General features: G+C 35.8%; 1 long non-coding RNA gene across 1 annotated transcript; it reads left to right on the top strand.

Moving 5' to 3' along the window:
- Positions 1 to 2,689: 2,689 nt before the first annotated feature.
- LOC143662527 (uncharacterized) lies at positions 2,690 to 11,832 on the top strand. Its single transcript, XR_013165387.1, has 3 exons — positions 2,690 to 2,800; positions 8,275 to 8,427; positions 11,734 to 11,832. It is a non-coding gene; the product is annotated as an uncharacterized LOC143662527 (long non-coding RNA).
- Positions 11,833 to 17,551: the final 5,719 nt, after the last annotated feature.

Consider the following 17,551-nt stretch of genomic DNA (forward strand, 5'->3'; position numbering starts at 1 on the left):
AGAGAGAAAAAAAGCTGCAGAAACAAGAAGGTGACATCACCAAAACACAGAAGAGAAGGGAAAGATGCTACTGATGTACCTTTTCATGTGACAGAGGAGCCAAGGATTTTTTGGGAAGGAAGTATCACCATGATAATGTCTTGATTTGCACATTTTTCTGGATCCTAACAATATCAAATAAATTCCCGTTGTTCAAGCTGAAACATTTTATGGTACTTGCTTTAAGCATCCTACAAAACTAAAACAGTGACCTAGGCTCTATGGCAGTGTTTTGGTACTTCCAGGACTTAGTGCTTACCACATAACTAGACCCTTTTACTTTTTTAGCCAATGCAGTCTAAAGATACAAAATTGCATTATAAATTCCTGATCATGTTAAATCATCTGACACCCATAAAACCTTGCTCATCATTATCCCTAGCACTCTGTCTAGAGATCTTCTTTTACCACTTTTAATTGGCTACCATCTACACATCTATCAGAATTCACCTCAGTGCCTGCCAGAGAAGGGGCATTCAGATATCTGCTGAACTTCACTGAAATTAACCATTTCCATAGCTTTTTTGACTTTTTTTTATGTGCATTGATCAGTCTCACAATTATGAATATGTTGAAATATATATTTTCATAATAGAATTTAGCCATTTCTTCAAGTCAGAGGACAATTTTGCCAGCTTCTAGTGAAATAATGCCTGCACATAGCATGTACTAAATAAATATATTTTATGCTAACTAAGAAGGAAAAGATTAACAAGGGCTGATACATTGAAATGTGTAATTACATTATTGAAGTTTACATTAACTGTTTTAGGAAATCAAAACTAGGAAAGAGCCGATATTCTAGTGTGGCATTTTAGAGCTGTATATACTCCAGAAGAAACATGTTCTTAAACTTAATCCATTTCTATGGGTATGAATCCCTTGTAAATAGGACTTTTTGATGAAGTTACTTCAGTCAAGGTGAAGTTAAGGATGGATCTTATCTTATTACTGGCACTTTGATAAGCAAAATAAAAGTCAGACACAAAGAGAGCAATCCACAGGGAGTAGCCAGTAGCTGAAAGTCAATAGAACCCAGAAGAGATTGGAGAGGCCACATGCCATGCCATGTGACAAGATAAGAACCAAGTTTCATCAGCAGCAGTCAGTTCCAGAATGTCATAGCCTTCAGAGAGAACACATTGCCTCAATGATGCCTTGATTTGGACTTTCTTTTAGCCTCAAAAATGTAAGCTAATAAATTCCTGTTGTTTAAGCTGACCCATTGCATGGTACTTGCACATGTAATCTAGAAATCTTCATATATAAAAATCAGAAGAGAGGCACATTTTTTGCATTTTTTACTTATGTTTATTCTACTTCATTTCTTTTTTGTCCTTGTTCTTTCAAAAATAAAAGCACAGAAGCTACTAAAGACTCTAGCCCTTTGGATTCAGAGAATGAATTTAGATCCTAGAGACCTCAATTTATTCCTCATTTTATTTGAAGAACCTGAAATAAATATTGTCTTAAGTCCCTTAAAGTAGCTCTTTCTTTTTGCATATTTTTACTCCCCCTTACCTTAGCAGCAATAGCTTTTTCTTATTGGATAAAAGGGAACCAGAGATCTATAAGAGTTCTACAAACATTAAACAAAATAGAGAAAGAAAAAAAGATAGTCAAATATTTGTCAAGATTTATTTACAACTAATATATTAATGATAATCTTCAATGAAAAACCTCAAGTACTTCTTTGACATAAATCAGTTAGGAATTCTCTTTCAAGCTAATGATTATAAACTACCCTGGTGAATTTTTTTTCTATTCAAAATAAACTACTTCAAATTTGTGTCAGGGTAAGATAGGCACATTTCTTTCTCATATCTTGTTATGAGTGCTAAAATGGGTTTGCTCACTTAGCTTCAACTATTTTGGCATTAATTATTACTTAACCAACAATATGGAAAGGGAATTTATTTTTAAAATGACACAATCATTTATCATATAATCATATATGACCTAGCTTTATATAGTTCCCTGAGAATATCACAACTAAAAACAGCTTATGTTCATCCATATAATTATGTACCTTAAAGTTATGGGACACCATTTCATCAGAGCGAGAGAATTAGAGTGCTGTCACTTAGTCGTCAGTTAACTATAATCAGGTTACAGGGCTTTCCCAGTTTTTTTGTTTTTTGTATTGAACGTACATACTTATTTCGTTGCCAACTCCCACCACTCTTTAATATAGAAGGGAGAGTAGAAGTAAACTTACCAGAATTATTTTAGGGTGTTAGATGCTGAGAAAGTCACAGACACAAGCTTGGTGGCCACGCCCAGCCTTTGCCTACACCCCCCCCCCCCACGTCTCCTTTTCTGGTGTCTGACAATGTTTCAGTCTGTTTCCTTCCCACAACTAGGGGAGGTGTTAAGTTTAATGAAAAGGCCTGACCAGACCTTAAACCCAAGACCAGAAACAAGCATCCCAGATGCTTATCATCTAGCCCTGCCCCTGAAATGCCTAAATACTCAACAGTAAAAGTTTAGGGTCTCTTCTTTCTGACTTGAAGTGTAGCATGTGGAGCTGTCATCCTGACCTGAGCAGTTGGCCTCCCTGGGAGACCAGCCACTATTGGAGAGCTTCCCCTGCTCTTTTGGATCCATTGTGCTATATATATAACAAAGTGGCCATTTGCTGAAAGTTACTGTTCTCTCCTAAGCCTGTGTTTCCATAACATACTGGGAAACAACTTGCTCCACAGTAGAGAGGAAGGGAAATAGCCACTTCTCTCAAAAGCCTGCAGCTCTTCCTGCCAAGGTAAGGGATGTGTTTCATTCAGTTTGCTCAGCAGTGGTAGCTACAGGTTTACCTGATGACCAAGTCAAGTGGAGACACAGCAAGTTCTCTTTTGGGGATAGTTGGGTTGCAATGTTTCTCATCATTGTTTTAGTTTGCTAGCTGCCAGAATGCAACAGAAATGGAATGGCTTTTAAAAAGGGGAATTTAATAAGTTGCTAGTTTACAGTTCTAAAGTCATGAAAATGTCCCAATTAAATCATGTCTATAAAATGCCCAATCCAAGGCAACAGCAAAAGGTTACCTTCACTCAAGAAAGGCCTGATGAAGTTCAGGGTTTCTCTCTCAGCTGGAAAGACACATGGTGAACATGGCGATGTCTGCTAGCTTTCTCTTCAGGCTTCTTGTTTCATGAATCTCCCCCAGGGGGGGTTTTCCTTTTTCATCTCCAAAGATTTCTGGCTGCATGGGTTTTTGTGAAGCTGCCTGCACAAGATTGAATCAGGATTAAAACATGGCTCATCTGGGGTACATAAATCCTTTCAAGCCAGCACATCAGTCATACCAGATATGTTCAGTTATTCACTTTTTCATTTCACACCAACACATCAGTGGTACTTCTTAAAATCAATGCCAATTGGTTAGATACAATTGCTTACATTAGAGGACCTTGAAGAATTCCGTTAAATTTGCTAATAATATTGCTATATTTATGATGAATGAAAGATAAAGAGTCCACTTCTAAGAAACCCCATTCCTCAACACTCCCAATAATTAATTCTGTTTACACAAAGTATGAAGGAGAAACTGTATATATCCACAATGCCATTTGTATACCTTGGGGACCTCTGACTCATTCTTATTAAAAATGAATCTAGCTCCCAATCAATGCAATATTGGAAATAGTGGATATATTCTTGGGAGTGAGAGATGAAAGTATTAGCACAGAATAAAGAAAAAAAGAATAAAAAGTATATTTATCATTAATGTATTTGGTTTTGGTTTTTATTACTATTCATCTTAGCCACTGTGTCATTGTTTATTAAATTATGAGATTTAGGAATACCACATGCTATGATTAAGAAGGCACAACTTGGAGGGTATGGTGTAAAGAAAGCAGAATTAATGGGTGAGATCTTGATATTATGAGCTCACAAACTTTTTTTACAAATGGAATATTATTTATTTTTATTCTTTGTCTAGCTATTTAATCTTCCTAAATCTGTGTTTCTTCATCAGTAAAATAAGTTTTAGGATGACTATATTATTGTGAAATTGTAAGGATTAAATGTAGTTGTATATAGATTGTGGAATATGCAGTGTACAAAATTTAATGACTTTTTCTCATAAACCAAATATGTTCTGTCATCATGAAAGGTGATTTCATTGAAGGATAGTTAGATGTATGAGGGCAAGCCACATTTATAAGAAAAAAGTCATAGATTCCATTTAAAATTGCCAGTTTCTTTGCTTAGTTAGTTTGCTATAGAATTCTTCTTCCCTTATAAGAAGATTATAAGGACCCTCTAGCAAAAGATGATTAAAAGAGGAGAATAAAAACATATTCTCTACTCCCGAAAGAGTAATTCAATAAACATGAGCAATCGACTTGATGAGGCATCTTGTTTAAAAAGACCTGTATATCTATCAATCTTTTTTACTGATCTTTTTTCCACTGATACCTATTGACTTAAAGCAGTCTATCTATGCTTAAAATATTCCAATGGAGCTAATAGATTTTGATTTTTGATGACAAAATTCTTCCAAGAATAAACATTAACATATTATTAAGAGAAAAATTTAAAATTAATTACAGTAAAAATGTACAACTTAAATTGATACCACATTTAGCATTGAAATTAAAATTTAACATATTTTAATGCTCACAATTATTGTATACATAATTAATTGATAAAGGAATATAATATTATGAACATTTCAGGGACTGATTATAGCCAGTTGGATTTGGTTACTTATTTTATTTGAGTTGATGTAATATTTTCTATGAAATAATTAGAAGTTCCCATTTTTAAAATGCTTGCTGTAAAAGGGTTTTGGTTTTTTTTCCTACCTTTTTTTTTAATCTACCTAGGACAAAATCTACCTGCTGATTGGTCAGTGATTGTATCAATACTTCGTCAGCATCACTTGAGGAATCCTATTAGTTATATTTTGAAAATCATCACATTTCTATTGATTTCAGAGGCAGCTCTTTGTGGCAAAGTAGAAGAAAAAAGGATCATTTAACAAATGCTCTAGAGAGTAACAGTACTCAGACCCATCCTTCAAAGGGTTTTCACTACCTTCGCCACTGTCCGGTTTTACTGATTTCTTTCAGCTCTCTGCAAACCCTATTAAATACATGTTATTCTTTCCAAAGTGACCTTAGCAATAAAATTTTTATAATGAGAAATATATTTCTTATTGTAATTACTCTGCTTTGTTCATTACACTTCAGTTCCTATATTTTGAAAAAAATAAGTTATAAGGATATTAATATGGGTTTATATTATTAGATACTGAATATTACTAAGGAAATAGCAATAAGCATATGAAGGAATGGAATATCTTCTTTTACTTAACTTCAGATAGGGAGATTTTCTGTTTACTACTTAATAGGTATTATAAATTAGGCAGTCATTGTAAAGGAAAAGAATATTGCAATTTAAAATTAGACATAATTTATCAAATACTATGTGTAAAATTAGAGTTTATGATGCCCATCATCATTTGCTTCAATTTATCTCAAAAAATGTCTCTCTAAATAGGATTTAATATCTATAGTAATAGATGAGTCAATGCAGTATATTGCAGATTTTTGTCATTAATGTCTCTAGATATTAACCAATAATACTGTGTCACATATTTTCAGTTCTTAAAACATGCTGATCATTTTTTTAAGAATTGACATCCAGGGGTGGAAGTCTTCTTGGCAATGTGGGAAAGGATTCTCAGGGCTGAATCTGGCCCTGGTACTGTGGGATCAACAATTCCGTCCTGACTGAAAGGAGGAAAAGAAGTGTAACTAATAAAGTATCCATGGCAGAGAGAGTTCAAATAGAGTTGAGAAGCTACTCTCAAGGTTGCTTTTATGCAAGCTTCAGTTAGACCTTGCTACCTATCATAACCTGCCAAACCACAACCAGGACCATTCCAGCCAATCCTAAAGAACACCTAGGGCAATATATAAAATTCCACAAGGGTTCCGTGCACTAGAGTAACTTTCCAGAAACCTAACAACCTCCAGATGGGTCCCTGGTCCAGGTAAGTCCTGAAACCTAGACGGCCCAGCCTCTCCAGAACATCAGGTAGTTCCACCTCCCTACCCCATGTTAGTGGCAGAGCCTTCCAATATGAAAAATTTAAAATGGCCATAGCCCAAACACCTCTAAAGAGAAGCATGGAAAGATCAAAAGTAATGGTGGAGTTATACAGTGAGGATAGGATTTAACAAATGAATATGAATGCTGAATCGTTAAATTTATATCAGTTTTAGTCTCCAGTATTTTAGAACCACTAGAAGTAAAAATCCAAAATTGTGGAATTGTAACCCATTTCAAACTCAGAAATATGTTCTACAACTAATTTTGGTGCTGTGCTTGGAAATTTATAGCTTTTTTGTATATATGTTATTTTTCAAAAAAAAGGAGGAAAAAAAGCTGATTGTGATGATAAAAAAAATATTTAAGCCTTCTAGCCTCCTATACTCTGGAGCAACTAGAAGGAAAAATCTGAGAGCACTGTATGGTAGCCCACAACGAACTCTGGGATCTTTCCTGTAATTGCTTCTTGAAGAGTGCTTTGAAAACTATTGCTTTTTTATTTCTTTGCTTTGTATATATGTTACAGTATATAATCAAAAGTTAAAAAAATGCCTATCATTTTAATACACTGTACACTGCAATCAGTACCTGTAAATTATTTAGGATTTTAAAAATATATAAAATAAATGAAGTAACTAAGATAATCTGGACTTAGAAATAACTTTTTAAACACTATTTTAAATATATTTTAATGGCTGTTTTTAAATAGCCTATGCAATACTCGCATAGCATTTAAGCATTTTTAAAAAAATACTGTAGAAAAAGCCTATATCTTGATGAAATTATTTGAAGTTTAGGTCTTCATAGTCCATATATGTTTTATTTTTTATTTCCATCAATACTAGTACTCAAGCAACATGTAAGACCTTTATAAACCTTATGTCCTTGTTATCTATTTTTGCTTAACAAATTATCCCCAAGCTGAGTGTCTTAATAAAAACAAGAAATTTTATAGCATCTCATAATTTTTTTTTTAATAAAAAATTGGGGCAGGTCTTAGCTGGGCCATTTTGCTGTCTGTGGCAGTAAAGTAGGTCACCTAGAGATATTAAATTGGCAGATGGAATGGCTTGGAGGGTCAACTTGGCTTTGCTCACACATCGGATGCCTTGGCAGGGGTAGCTGGAAGGTGGAGTTTCATCTCAACTGTGGATTGCAGTAATTATACATGGCCTCTCCAACATGGTGGCCTGAGGGTAGTTGGAATTCTTACCTGATAGCTTTTCTACTTTTAGCTAGCATTTCAACAGATAATAAGTGGAAGCTGTCAGATTCTTAAGACCTGATACAGGACTAATCTATTATTTGTAAATCAGTGACAGAACCAGTTGGATTCATGGAGAGAACAGTTAAATGTCCTCTCTCAATGTGAGAAGTAGCAGAAAACTGTGGCAATAAAAGCAAACAAGAAATTTAAAATACTAGATTCAGTCCACTGAATACAAATTCATTGCACACCTCCCACATGTAGAATAAATTCAGTCACTTCTTTGGCCCCCAAAAGTTTCATTTCTTTACAGAAATTGGTTTGAAGTTCAGAATCCTGTGAAAAACCAGGACTTGTGCAGATGAGCCTCATTGAGTAGAGTTCCTTAAATACTCTTCAACATGGTCCATCCATTAAAACAAATCAAAAATAAATTTTAATTTCAAAGTCTTTAACTTGTTAAACTCTAATTACATAACGTATATGCTTCCCTTGAAGTCACAAATAAAACATTGGTGAAAAGTCTAGAGTATTAGTAACGATGACATTTTCAGGCTTGCACAAGGTCCGTGTTTTCTGAGGTTCTGTTACTTGAGACCAGTTTCCTCCAGCAGAAACCTGTGCACTACAGAGACATTCCATTTGCCCACCACATACACAATATGCAACAGTAAGCCTGACATAGCATAACTGGAAAATATATTTCCATTCAAAAAGGGGAAAAAGAACATCTAACCATTAATGGTTCACAGTAGTTTTGAAATCTACTGGACACATGTGGCAAATTTTTGGAATGGGCCCAGTGATGGACGCTGCCTGGAAAATATTTTCTATGTTTCTTGACTTCACTGCCTGGGTTCCTGATTCAGCTCAATGACAAATATGTTTTACTTTGCTAAAGCTGCCAGAATGCAGTATGCTGAAATGGAATAGCTTTTTATTTTATTTATTTATTTTTTGCACAGGCAGCTACCAGGAATTGAACCCAGGTCTCTGGAATGGCAAGCAAGAATTCTGCCACTGAGCCACTGTTGTACCACCCTGGAATGGCTGTAAAAGAGGGAATTTATTGCATTACAAGATTACAGTTCTAAGGCCATGAAAATATCCAAATTGAGGTAGGAAGAGGTTACCTTCACTCAAGAAAGACTGATGCCACTCAGAATACCTCTGTCAGCTGTCAAGGCACATGGTGATATACACTAATTCTCTCTTCTAGCTTCTCACTTCCTTCTGAATCTCCCAAGGTCTCTGCCTGTGTAAACTTTGAAGCTTTTTCCAAAAGGGTTCCCTCTTAAAGGGCTCCAGTAAGAAACCCCATTTTGAATGGGTGGAGACACATCTCCATGGAAACCACCTGATCAAAAGGTCCCACCCACAATTGGGTGGGTCACATCTCCATGGAAACAACTTAATCAAAAGATCCCACACAGAAATACTGAACCAGATTAAAAGAACGTGGCTTTTCTGCGGTACACAAAAGTTTCAAATCAACACAGTTTAATACTGAGTACTTTCTCAGCCTGTGTCCTATGTCAAGCTTTGAGAGTACATAGGCCCTTTGTTACATTATACTATCTTTTTCAGTCAAAGTTGGTGTAATGGGTTTAAAACTTGTAGGGTTTCTGTGAATTGAAGTCTATTTTAAGCCATTAGACAAAAGCCACACCCATGTGTCATTTCCATTCTTTTCTACTTTGAGCTGAGAGTTAGTTTTCTGTAAGAACCACACTCTGAAGATCTTAGAAGCTTTTAGTCTATTTAAAATGGATCTTATAAGCATGTCTTTGAGATTCTTAGAAGCTCACTGGGCTTACCTTTAATTCTTTCTGATGTCTCATTAAAGGTGCTTGAAGCTACACTATTGAGATCCTTCAATACACGTCCATGCTTTATAGGAAGTGGCCTGGACCTCTGCCTTAAAGCCACTTTTTTTCTGAAGAACTTTTTCAGGGAAAGACTGGGATGAGTTTCAGTTTGATCCCAGTAAATCCTGACTCCTTTATGTTTCTTCTAAATTCTGCTCAAAATTCAACAGTTACTTTTTTTTTAGCTCATCTTTCTTATTATTTGTGCCTAAAATAAACTATGTAGAACTTTCAATATTCTTCATAGAAACCTTCTTAAATGTATCTATGAGGACATTTAGTATATTTTCTATCCATATGTGACTCAGGAAACTGTGCTGTCAGCCTTTCTGCCCATTTCTCTAGCCTCCAGTAACAATTTCTTCACTGTCTTTGCAACTCGCATCCAGAATTTCCTGTGGGCTCTCACATTTCGCAAAGTCCTGTCTAGACTCTCATATCTGCTGCTTACCATGCAATCCAAAGCCAATGCCTTATTGTTTTTGATTTTAGTTAAAGTAGACCACACGGATGAATCATAAATTATTCTAAGTCATAAAGAATTAAAACAACAGCCATTTCATCTCTGAATTATATCACAAATCTGTGGGACAGAAAATACAGATTGGGCAGGGTTTTGGCTCCACATGGCATTGACTGCGGTCACTGGGTGGTATTCAGCTGGCAGATGGGCTGGTGTGGCCACCCCTAAGATCTTAGCTCACATAGCTGGCATCTTGGCAAAAATGCATGGAGACTGGCCTCCCTGGGCCTGTTGGACAAAATACTTACACAAGGCCTCCCAGCATGGTGCTTTCATAAGAATGGTCAGTCTTATGTAGTGACTAGTTTCACCTAGAGCTAGTGTTCCAAGAAACAGGAGTTGAAGCTGTCTACTCTTGTAAAGACTATGCCCTAAAACTGGCCTGTCATGACTTCCGTGGTATATTAATCAGAGGAGTCACTGAACTCACCAAGACTGAAGGGGAGGAGAACTGGATTTCACCTCATGATGCAAGGAGAAAAGATACATTTTTAGCCATCAAAGAAAACATATATTATTAGCAACTTAAACTTTATTTGTGGATTACTACTATATCATTGAAATACCATAGCATATTTTAATTGTCTTTGGTTTGCACAACCTCTGAGATTATAGTCAAACACATGTCCACAAAGACTGGCAAAGAATTAGGTCCACAATTGGTGATATGTAATTATGTGTTGAATGAATGAATGATTGAACAAGTGAGTAAATTTGACTTAACCTGAAATGAATTCTAATAATTTTGCCCTATCTGTTTACAGTAGTTACAACATTCATTTATTTTTTACATATATTTGGGGAGGAGCACACAATTTTTCAAGATGCACTAATCATCAGTGCAGTTTTCTCTAAGCACAACTTTGAAAAGAGTTGTAAGAGATACTATTTGCTTTCAGCTAGTCTTGATATCTCTTTTGCAAATAATATATATTTTGAAACAGTGTTCTAGTTTGCTACCTGCCAGAATGCAATATGCCAGAAAAGGAATGGCTTTCAAAAGAGGGAATTTAATGAGTTGCTAGTTTACAGTTCTAAGGCCAAGAAAATATCCCAATTAAAACAAGTCTATAGAAATGTCCAATCTAAGGCATCCAGGGAAAGATACCTTGGTTTAAGAAGTCCACTGAAGTTCAGGGTTTCTCTCTTAAGTGAGAAGGCACATGGCAAACACAGTCAGGGCTTCTTTCTCATCTGGAAGGGCACGTGGCGAACACGGCGTCCATCTGCTAGCTTTCCCTCCTGGCTTCCAGTTTCATGAAGCTCCACAGGAGGTATTTCCTTCTTCATCTGCAAAGGTCGCTGGCTCATGGACTCTCTGCTTCGTGATGCTGCAGCATTCTCTGCTCTCTCCAAATCTCCCACTCTCCAAAATGTTTCCTCTTTTACAGGACTCCAATAAACCAATCAAGATCCACCCGAATAGGTGGAGACATGTCATCACCTAATCCAGTTTTTAACCACTCTTGACCAAATCGCATCATCCAGGGAGATGATCTGATTACAGTTTCAAACATGCCATATTGAATAGGGATTATTCTACCTTTGTGAAATGGGATTTTAATTAAAACATGACTTTTCTAGGGGGCATGCATCCTTTTAAATCAGCACAGACAGGTTATAAGCAATCAAAATAAATGAATCCTTGCCTTGTCTGCTCCTGAATTTCTTTTTTAGGAGGGAGTTGGTTTCATTAATTTGTTTGGAAAGGAAGCTAGGGCTCTTGATGGAAACTTTATTTTCAAAGTAAGCCTGACATTTTTATGTAGATCATGTGTCATGTATTTGTATGATTTTTGACAGCAGCTGATAGAAACTACAAAGGACACAGTAAATAAAAAATAGAAAACAGGACAAAACAGAAAACTGGTACCACACTGCTATTTGAATGCTGGGGTACATAAAGTATAAGCAATGGCAGGTTTATGCCATTAAGTGAATATAATATGTATCAGATGGTTAGAATTTTTATATTTGTGTATGGTGGAAAGCACAGTTATGCAAACAATTTGTTTTATTTTTTTTCTTGATAGCACATGAACTGAGTTGGAACATGCATAAGAATTCTCTCTGGATCCTAGACCCTGCTGTGCCCTTCTCCTCTACGTAAAGCACAGGAAGAAATCCAAAGCTAAAAAGAAATACAGTTGGATTTTGTACATGATAATTAGCATCATCTGTATCATGAAAGTTATGTATTGGGGAGTTTAAAGGCTACAATCATCTAATTATATGGAGGGCAAAATTAAGCCCTGTTTAAAAATGGTAGGTATGCAAATTTGGGGTATTACCATGAGCTTGAACAGATGTTTGAAAATTTAGCTGAGTGTGTTTATTCATTCTAAATATGTTTACTTAATGTATTGTATGCTATTTTCCCAAGCACATTTGCATGGAAATGAGTGTATGGCCCTAATTCTGCCATCTTTAATTATGCACGAATGCCACTGGCTGCTGGTAGAACTATGTACATGTCAACTGTGGCAGAATCAGGCCCATGGAGAGGGTCATGCAAACACTGGAGCAAATCCGCCCATTGTAGTTGCATGTTTGGTTATGTAGCAGTGCATGCCGGCAAAGATTGGGCAGTGAGCAAGGCCTTAATGGGTCTTGCAATAAAATTATAAAAGGTGTTCCTGATTTATTGAGAGGAATTTGGGTATTAATTAATACGCATTTGAGTCTTTTCAGGTGATTAAAGCTCTTAAGGATTGAATTGTGTGACCTTAAAAGACATACTCAAGTTCTAACCCCCAGTCCTGTGAATGTGAACTAATTTGTAAGTAGGATTTTTGATGATGTTATTGATTAAGATGATGCCAAAGTAGATTAGGGTGTATCCTTTCCCAATCTGACTTATGTCTTTATAAGAAGGCATTTGGGCACAGAAAGTGAAGCAGTGACTGGAAGAAAGAAGACAACTTGTGATGGAGGCAGAGGTTGAGTTATACCACCAGAAACCAAATAAAGGCATGCATTGCTGGCCATCCTCAAGAAGGCAGGGGAAAGGCGGGGAACAGTGTCCCTCCTTTTTGAGGAGCATGGCACAGCGAACACCATGATTTTGGACATCTGACCTCCAGAACCGTGAGATGATAATTGTCTACTGTGTAAGCCTGCTAGTCTGTGGTAGTTTGCCACAGCAGCCCTGGCAAACTAAGAACCAGGCTGATATTTTTCTATTTCCATCTCTATTTCTAAAGCTAAATGTCCTTCTCACTCTTCTCCTCCTCACACGCCTACACACATGACTCCCATACATGACAATTAATGACTTGTGTAGTACAAGAAACACTGATTTGGAGGAGGTTAAAATACTCAGGCAATTCTCTCCCACATGTTATGTGTAAGTGCTTATAGCAAAGAAATTCAGCCCTTTTTCTTTAGCTATTTTTTCCTACTACTAATTTTCTACATACTTCTAAGTCTGATAGCTTAAACCTCTTTAGGTATCCATATATATTTCTTTGATGGCTGAATAACTTGTAATGTTCACTAATGGTCTTAAGTAGTTAGAGTACTTTTTATAAAATATTTTAATGGATCCATTTGATTGATAATTACTTAGAACGTTTTATAGATTAGGCTTTTTCTTTTTTAGTTTCAGGGATGTATTGGTGAATGAAACAGAAGAATAAATTCTGCCAACACGAGTTTTACAATCTTGTTTGGAAGCAAAATCAGAGATATTAACAAATTGAATCAAACAGTTATTAAGATAAGTTCTTTGAAAATAAAGTACAGATCAGTCTGAAAAGGATTACAGGGAAGAGCTATTTTGGATTGGAGCATTTATGTAATCTTTGAATTAATGTCCTTTAGGTTAAGACCTAGAGGATAATTTTTTTACTGGGCCAGTCTAAGAATAGGTTCAATCTTCTAGGCATATAGATGGGAATATGTAAAAGCTGAAGGGTTGAAAATGATTAGAGAGTTAGCAGAACTAAGGAAAGCAAACATGAATGCTGAGTTCCCTGGAGTGGTCAGCAGGGGCCTGGTCTCACGGAGCCTTATAATCCTGCTCCAGAGTCTGAATTTGATGTAAATGCAATGGAATGCCATTGATCACTTTTATGTGGGAAAATGTAGCAATTATATATTCACTTGCAAAACATCTGAATGGCTGCTGTGTTGAAAATCGATTTGAGCGAAACAAGTAGAAGTAGGAAAGCCAAATTAGTAGATAATGCTATAATGATGATGATGCCAGTCAAAATAGTGGAAGTGGCCACGAAAAAAAAAATTAAATTGAAGTGAAAGTGAGCAGAAAAGGGTTATGGGATGGATGGATAAGGTTCAGAGTTCAGAAGGATTAACCCTTGGTAAACAGCTTGGTAAGCAGAGTCCTCATCAAGTGAGAAGAGACAAACAGGGATGCAAAGTTGAGACTCAGCCATTATTTGAGAAACCTGGATTGAAATATCCAAACAATTCTATTATGTAGATGCTGGATATGCAAGTCTGGAGCATAGAGGGCTATCAAGTAGGGGATGTGAATTTTGGTGTTATTGGTGCATAAATAGTCATCGAGGAAACTGCAGAGAACAGACCTGGGCTCAGCATTGAATCCAGAGACTCCCCAACTCATGATGGTATTCATCTCTTCATAGAACACCAGTGTACCCCACCAGCCATTTCCTCAGTCATCTGCACCTGCTTTTCATCATTGCACACTCTTGTTAAACATGTTTGACATGTTTCACTGAATTATGATGATAGTCTTCAGGAGAGTAAGGTTTGTTCCTTTTCCAAAATACCACACTTACTTATTCTCTTTATTCTGTTAGCTGACTATTTTATCATAATAAAGCTTTGGGTGGATATCTGTGATAACATTCTTCTCATTCCCTTAATCTTTCCCTTTTCAGTAAGCAATTTTTTTTCAGATATATCTTTTCAGTCATCTTTCTGTCTATTGTATTTCACTCCTCTATACATATTGGTTTCCCGATCCTTCGTTTGAAACCTAATTTTACAAAGGGTATATTTATATTTCTTTAAAAATTTTTGAACATGCTTTTTTTATTCAGCTTTTTAGTAACTTTCTATATGAGGGCACTTTTTAAAAGTCAGTTTTGATTAAGACTCTTGCTAAGAAACAGCAGCATAGAGAAAAACACATGCAAATAAAGGAAGATAGAGCTAGGAAAAAGTGAATAATAAAAAATATATCTAAGTAGATAAAGATGTGCAATATTTATATGTTGTATCTGGAATGTAAATAATACTACATAGTACATATATTTTACCTTTTTAGGATAAAAACAACACAAGAATACATTGTAAATAAATAAATTATTAAAAATAATAGTCCTGCAGGCCTAGAAGCACGTTTACCTTCCTCTCCATTACCTTTTCTTTACGGTAAAGAAAATCATGTCAACAGAAAAAGAAAAAAATTCAAGTTAGTTGTATTTTTTATTATTATTCTTTATCTGCATTTACTAAGAATTCCTATACTTTTCTAGATGTTCATTCTCCTAAAAATTGCTAACAAATATTTTTACAATTGTTCCCTTGAATGATTTAGGAAAAAACAGTTTGGGGTGGTCTTTGCCTAGAAGATTGTATTTACCATTACAAAGATGTTCCCTTGTGTACCTACTGCATTATTATATCTACCTGCATTATTTGTACTTTTCTTTCTGGTTTATCTCACTCAACACAATGTCCTTAAGGTTCATTCACCTATTTGCATAACAGCTGACTTCATTCCTTTGCAGCCATGCAATATTTCAAAGTGTGTATACACCATCGTTCACCTTTCCATTCATCAGTTGATGTACTCTTAGGCCACTCTTTCCATGGCAAATTGTGAATACACTACCATAAACATCAGTTTGCAAATGTCCATTCATGACCTTACTTTCAGTTCGTCCAAGTCTTTGTCTAATAACAGGATTGTAGTATCATGTTGCATCTATATATTTAGCCTCTTGTAGAACAAGCACAATGATGAATAGCTACATTTCTCTCTTCATATATTCTCAGTATTTGTATCCTTCTGTTTATTTTTAAACAGTTTTATTTACACACCAAACAATCCATCCTAAGTGCACAGTGGTTCCCAGCATAATCACATAATTGTGCATTCACCACCATAATATATGAGAACATTTCCAATTCTTCTGCAAAGAAAGAAGAGGAGAAAAGGAAAAAACAAAAGAGAAACAAAACAAGAATCCTATACCCCTCCCTTATATCCCCTTTTATTGACACTTAGCTTTGGCATATTACCTTTGTTACAATTAATGAAAGAACACTACAATGTAACTGTTTACCATACACTCTCATATGAATTTAGTGTATTTTTCCATTTGTCATCCCATTTTTAACATCTTGCAATGGTGACATTCATTTGCTGCCCCTTATGTAGAAACTTTCTTAAATCTGTATATTTAATCACCATCACTGCCCACTCTAGGAGTCACTTTGTTATACGGTTCCAGTTTTTATCCTCTATCTTTCCTTCTGGTATCATACATGACCCTAGCCTTCCTCTTTCAACCACGCTCACATTCACCTTTATTATACATGCATTATTGTGCATCCATCACATAGTATTATGCTATTCATTCCCAGATCTTTACAATCAATCCCACTGAATGTTCTGAACTCCTTCAGCATCAGTTCCCAAACTCCACACTCTTTCTGTCTCCTGATAATCTGTATTCTCAACTTCAACTGTCAGAGTTTGCTCATTATAATTAGTTTATATTAATGAGACCATCCAGTATTTGTCCTTTTGTTTCTGGCTTATTTTGCTCAACATAATGTCCTCAATGTTCATCCACATTGTTGCGTGCTTCATGACTTTATTCTTTCTTACAGCTATGAAACATTCTATCATATATATATTCCACAATCTGTTTATTCACTCATGTGTTGATGGACATTTGAGCTGTTTCCATCTCTTAGCAATTGTAAATAATGCTGCTTTGAAAATGAGTGAGAAAATGTCCATTCATGTCCCAGGTTTCAGTTCCTCTGGGTTTATACTTAGTAATGGGATTGCTGGCTCATACAGCAATTCTATACTTAGCTTCCTGAGCAACAGCCAAACTGCCTTCCAGAGCAGTTACACCATTCTTCATTCCCACCAACTGAATGAATGTATCTATTCCTCCACATCCTCTCCAGCAATTGTAGTTTTCTTTTTAATAATGACCATTCTAATAGATGTAAGGTGATAACTCATTGTAGCTTTGATTTGCATTTCCTTAATCTCTAGTGAAGTTAAGCATCTTTTCACGTGTTTTTGAGCCATTTGTGTTTCCTCTTTGGGAAACTGTCTATTCATGTCCTTTCCCATATTTTTATTTGGGTTGATTGTCTTTTGGTTGTTGAGTTGCAGTATCTCTTTTTATATTCTGGATATTAAATCATTATCTGATATGTAGTTTCCAAATATTGTCTCCCATTGCATAAGCTGTCTTTTTACTTTACTGACAAAGTCCTTTGATGCAGAAAAGTATTCAGTTTTGAGAAGATCTTATTTATTTATTTCTTCTTTAATTGCTTGTGCTTTGGGTATGAGGTCAAGAAACCACCTTATCACGAGTTCCCTAAGATATTTCTCTAAATGTTCTTCTAAGTGTTTTATGGTCTTAGCTCTAATGTTTAGGTCCCAGACCCATTTTAAGTTTATTTTTGGAGAAAGTGTGAGATAGAGGACTTCTTCCATTATTTTGGATATAGATATTCAGTTCTCCAAGTACCGTTTGTTGAAGAGGCTGTTGTCTCCCAGTTGGGTCCATTTGACTGCCTTATCAAAGCTAAATTGTCCATAGATGAGAGGGTCCACTGCTGAACACTCAATTCGATTCCACTGTTCAGTGCATCTGTCTTTAT

This window comes from Tamandua tetradactyla, chromosome 18, assembly GCF_023851605.1.
Source record: "Tamandua tetradactyla isolate mTamTet1 chromosome 18, mTamTet1.pri, whole genome shotgun sequence".
NCBI lineage: Eukaryota > Metazoa > Chordata > Mammalia > Pilosa > Myrmecophagidae > Tamandua > Tamandua tetradactyla.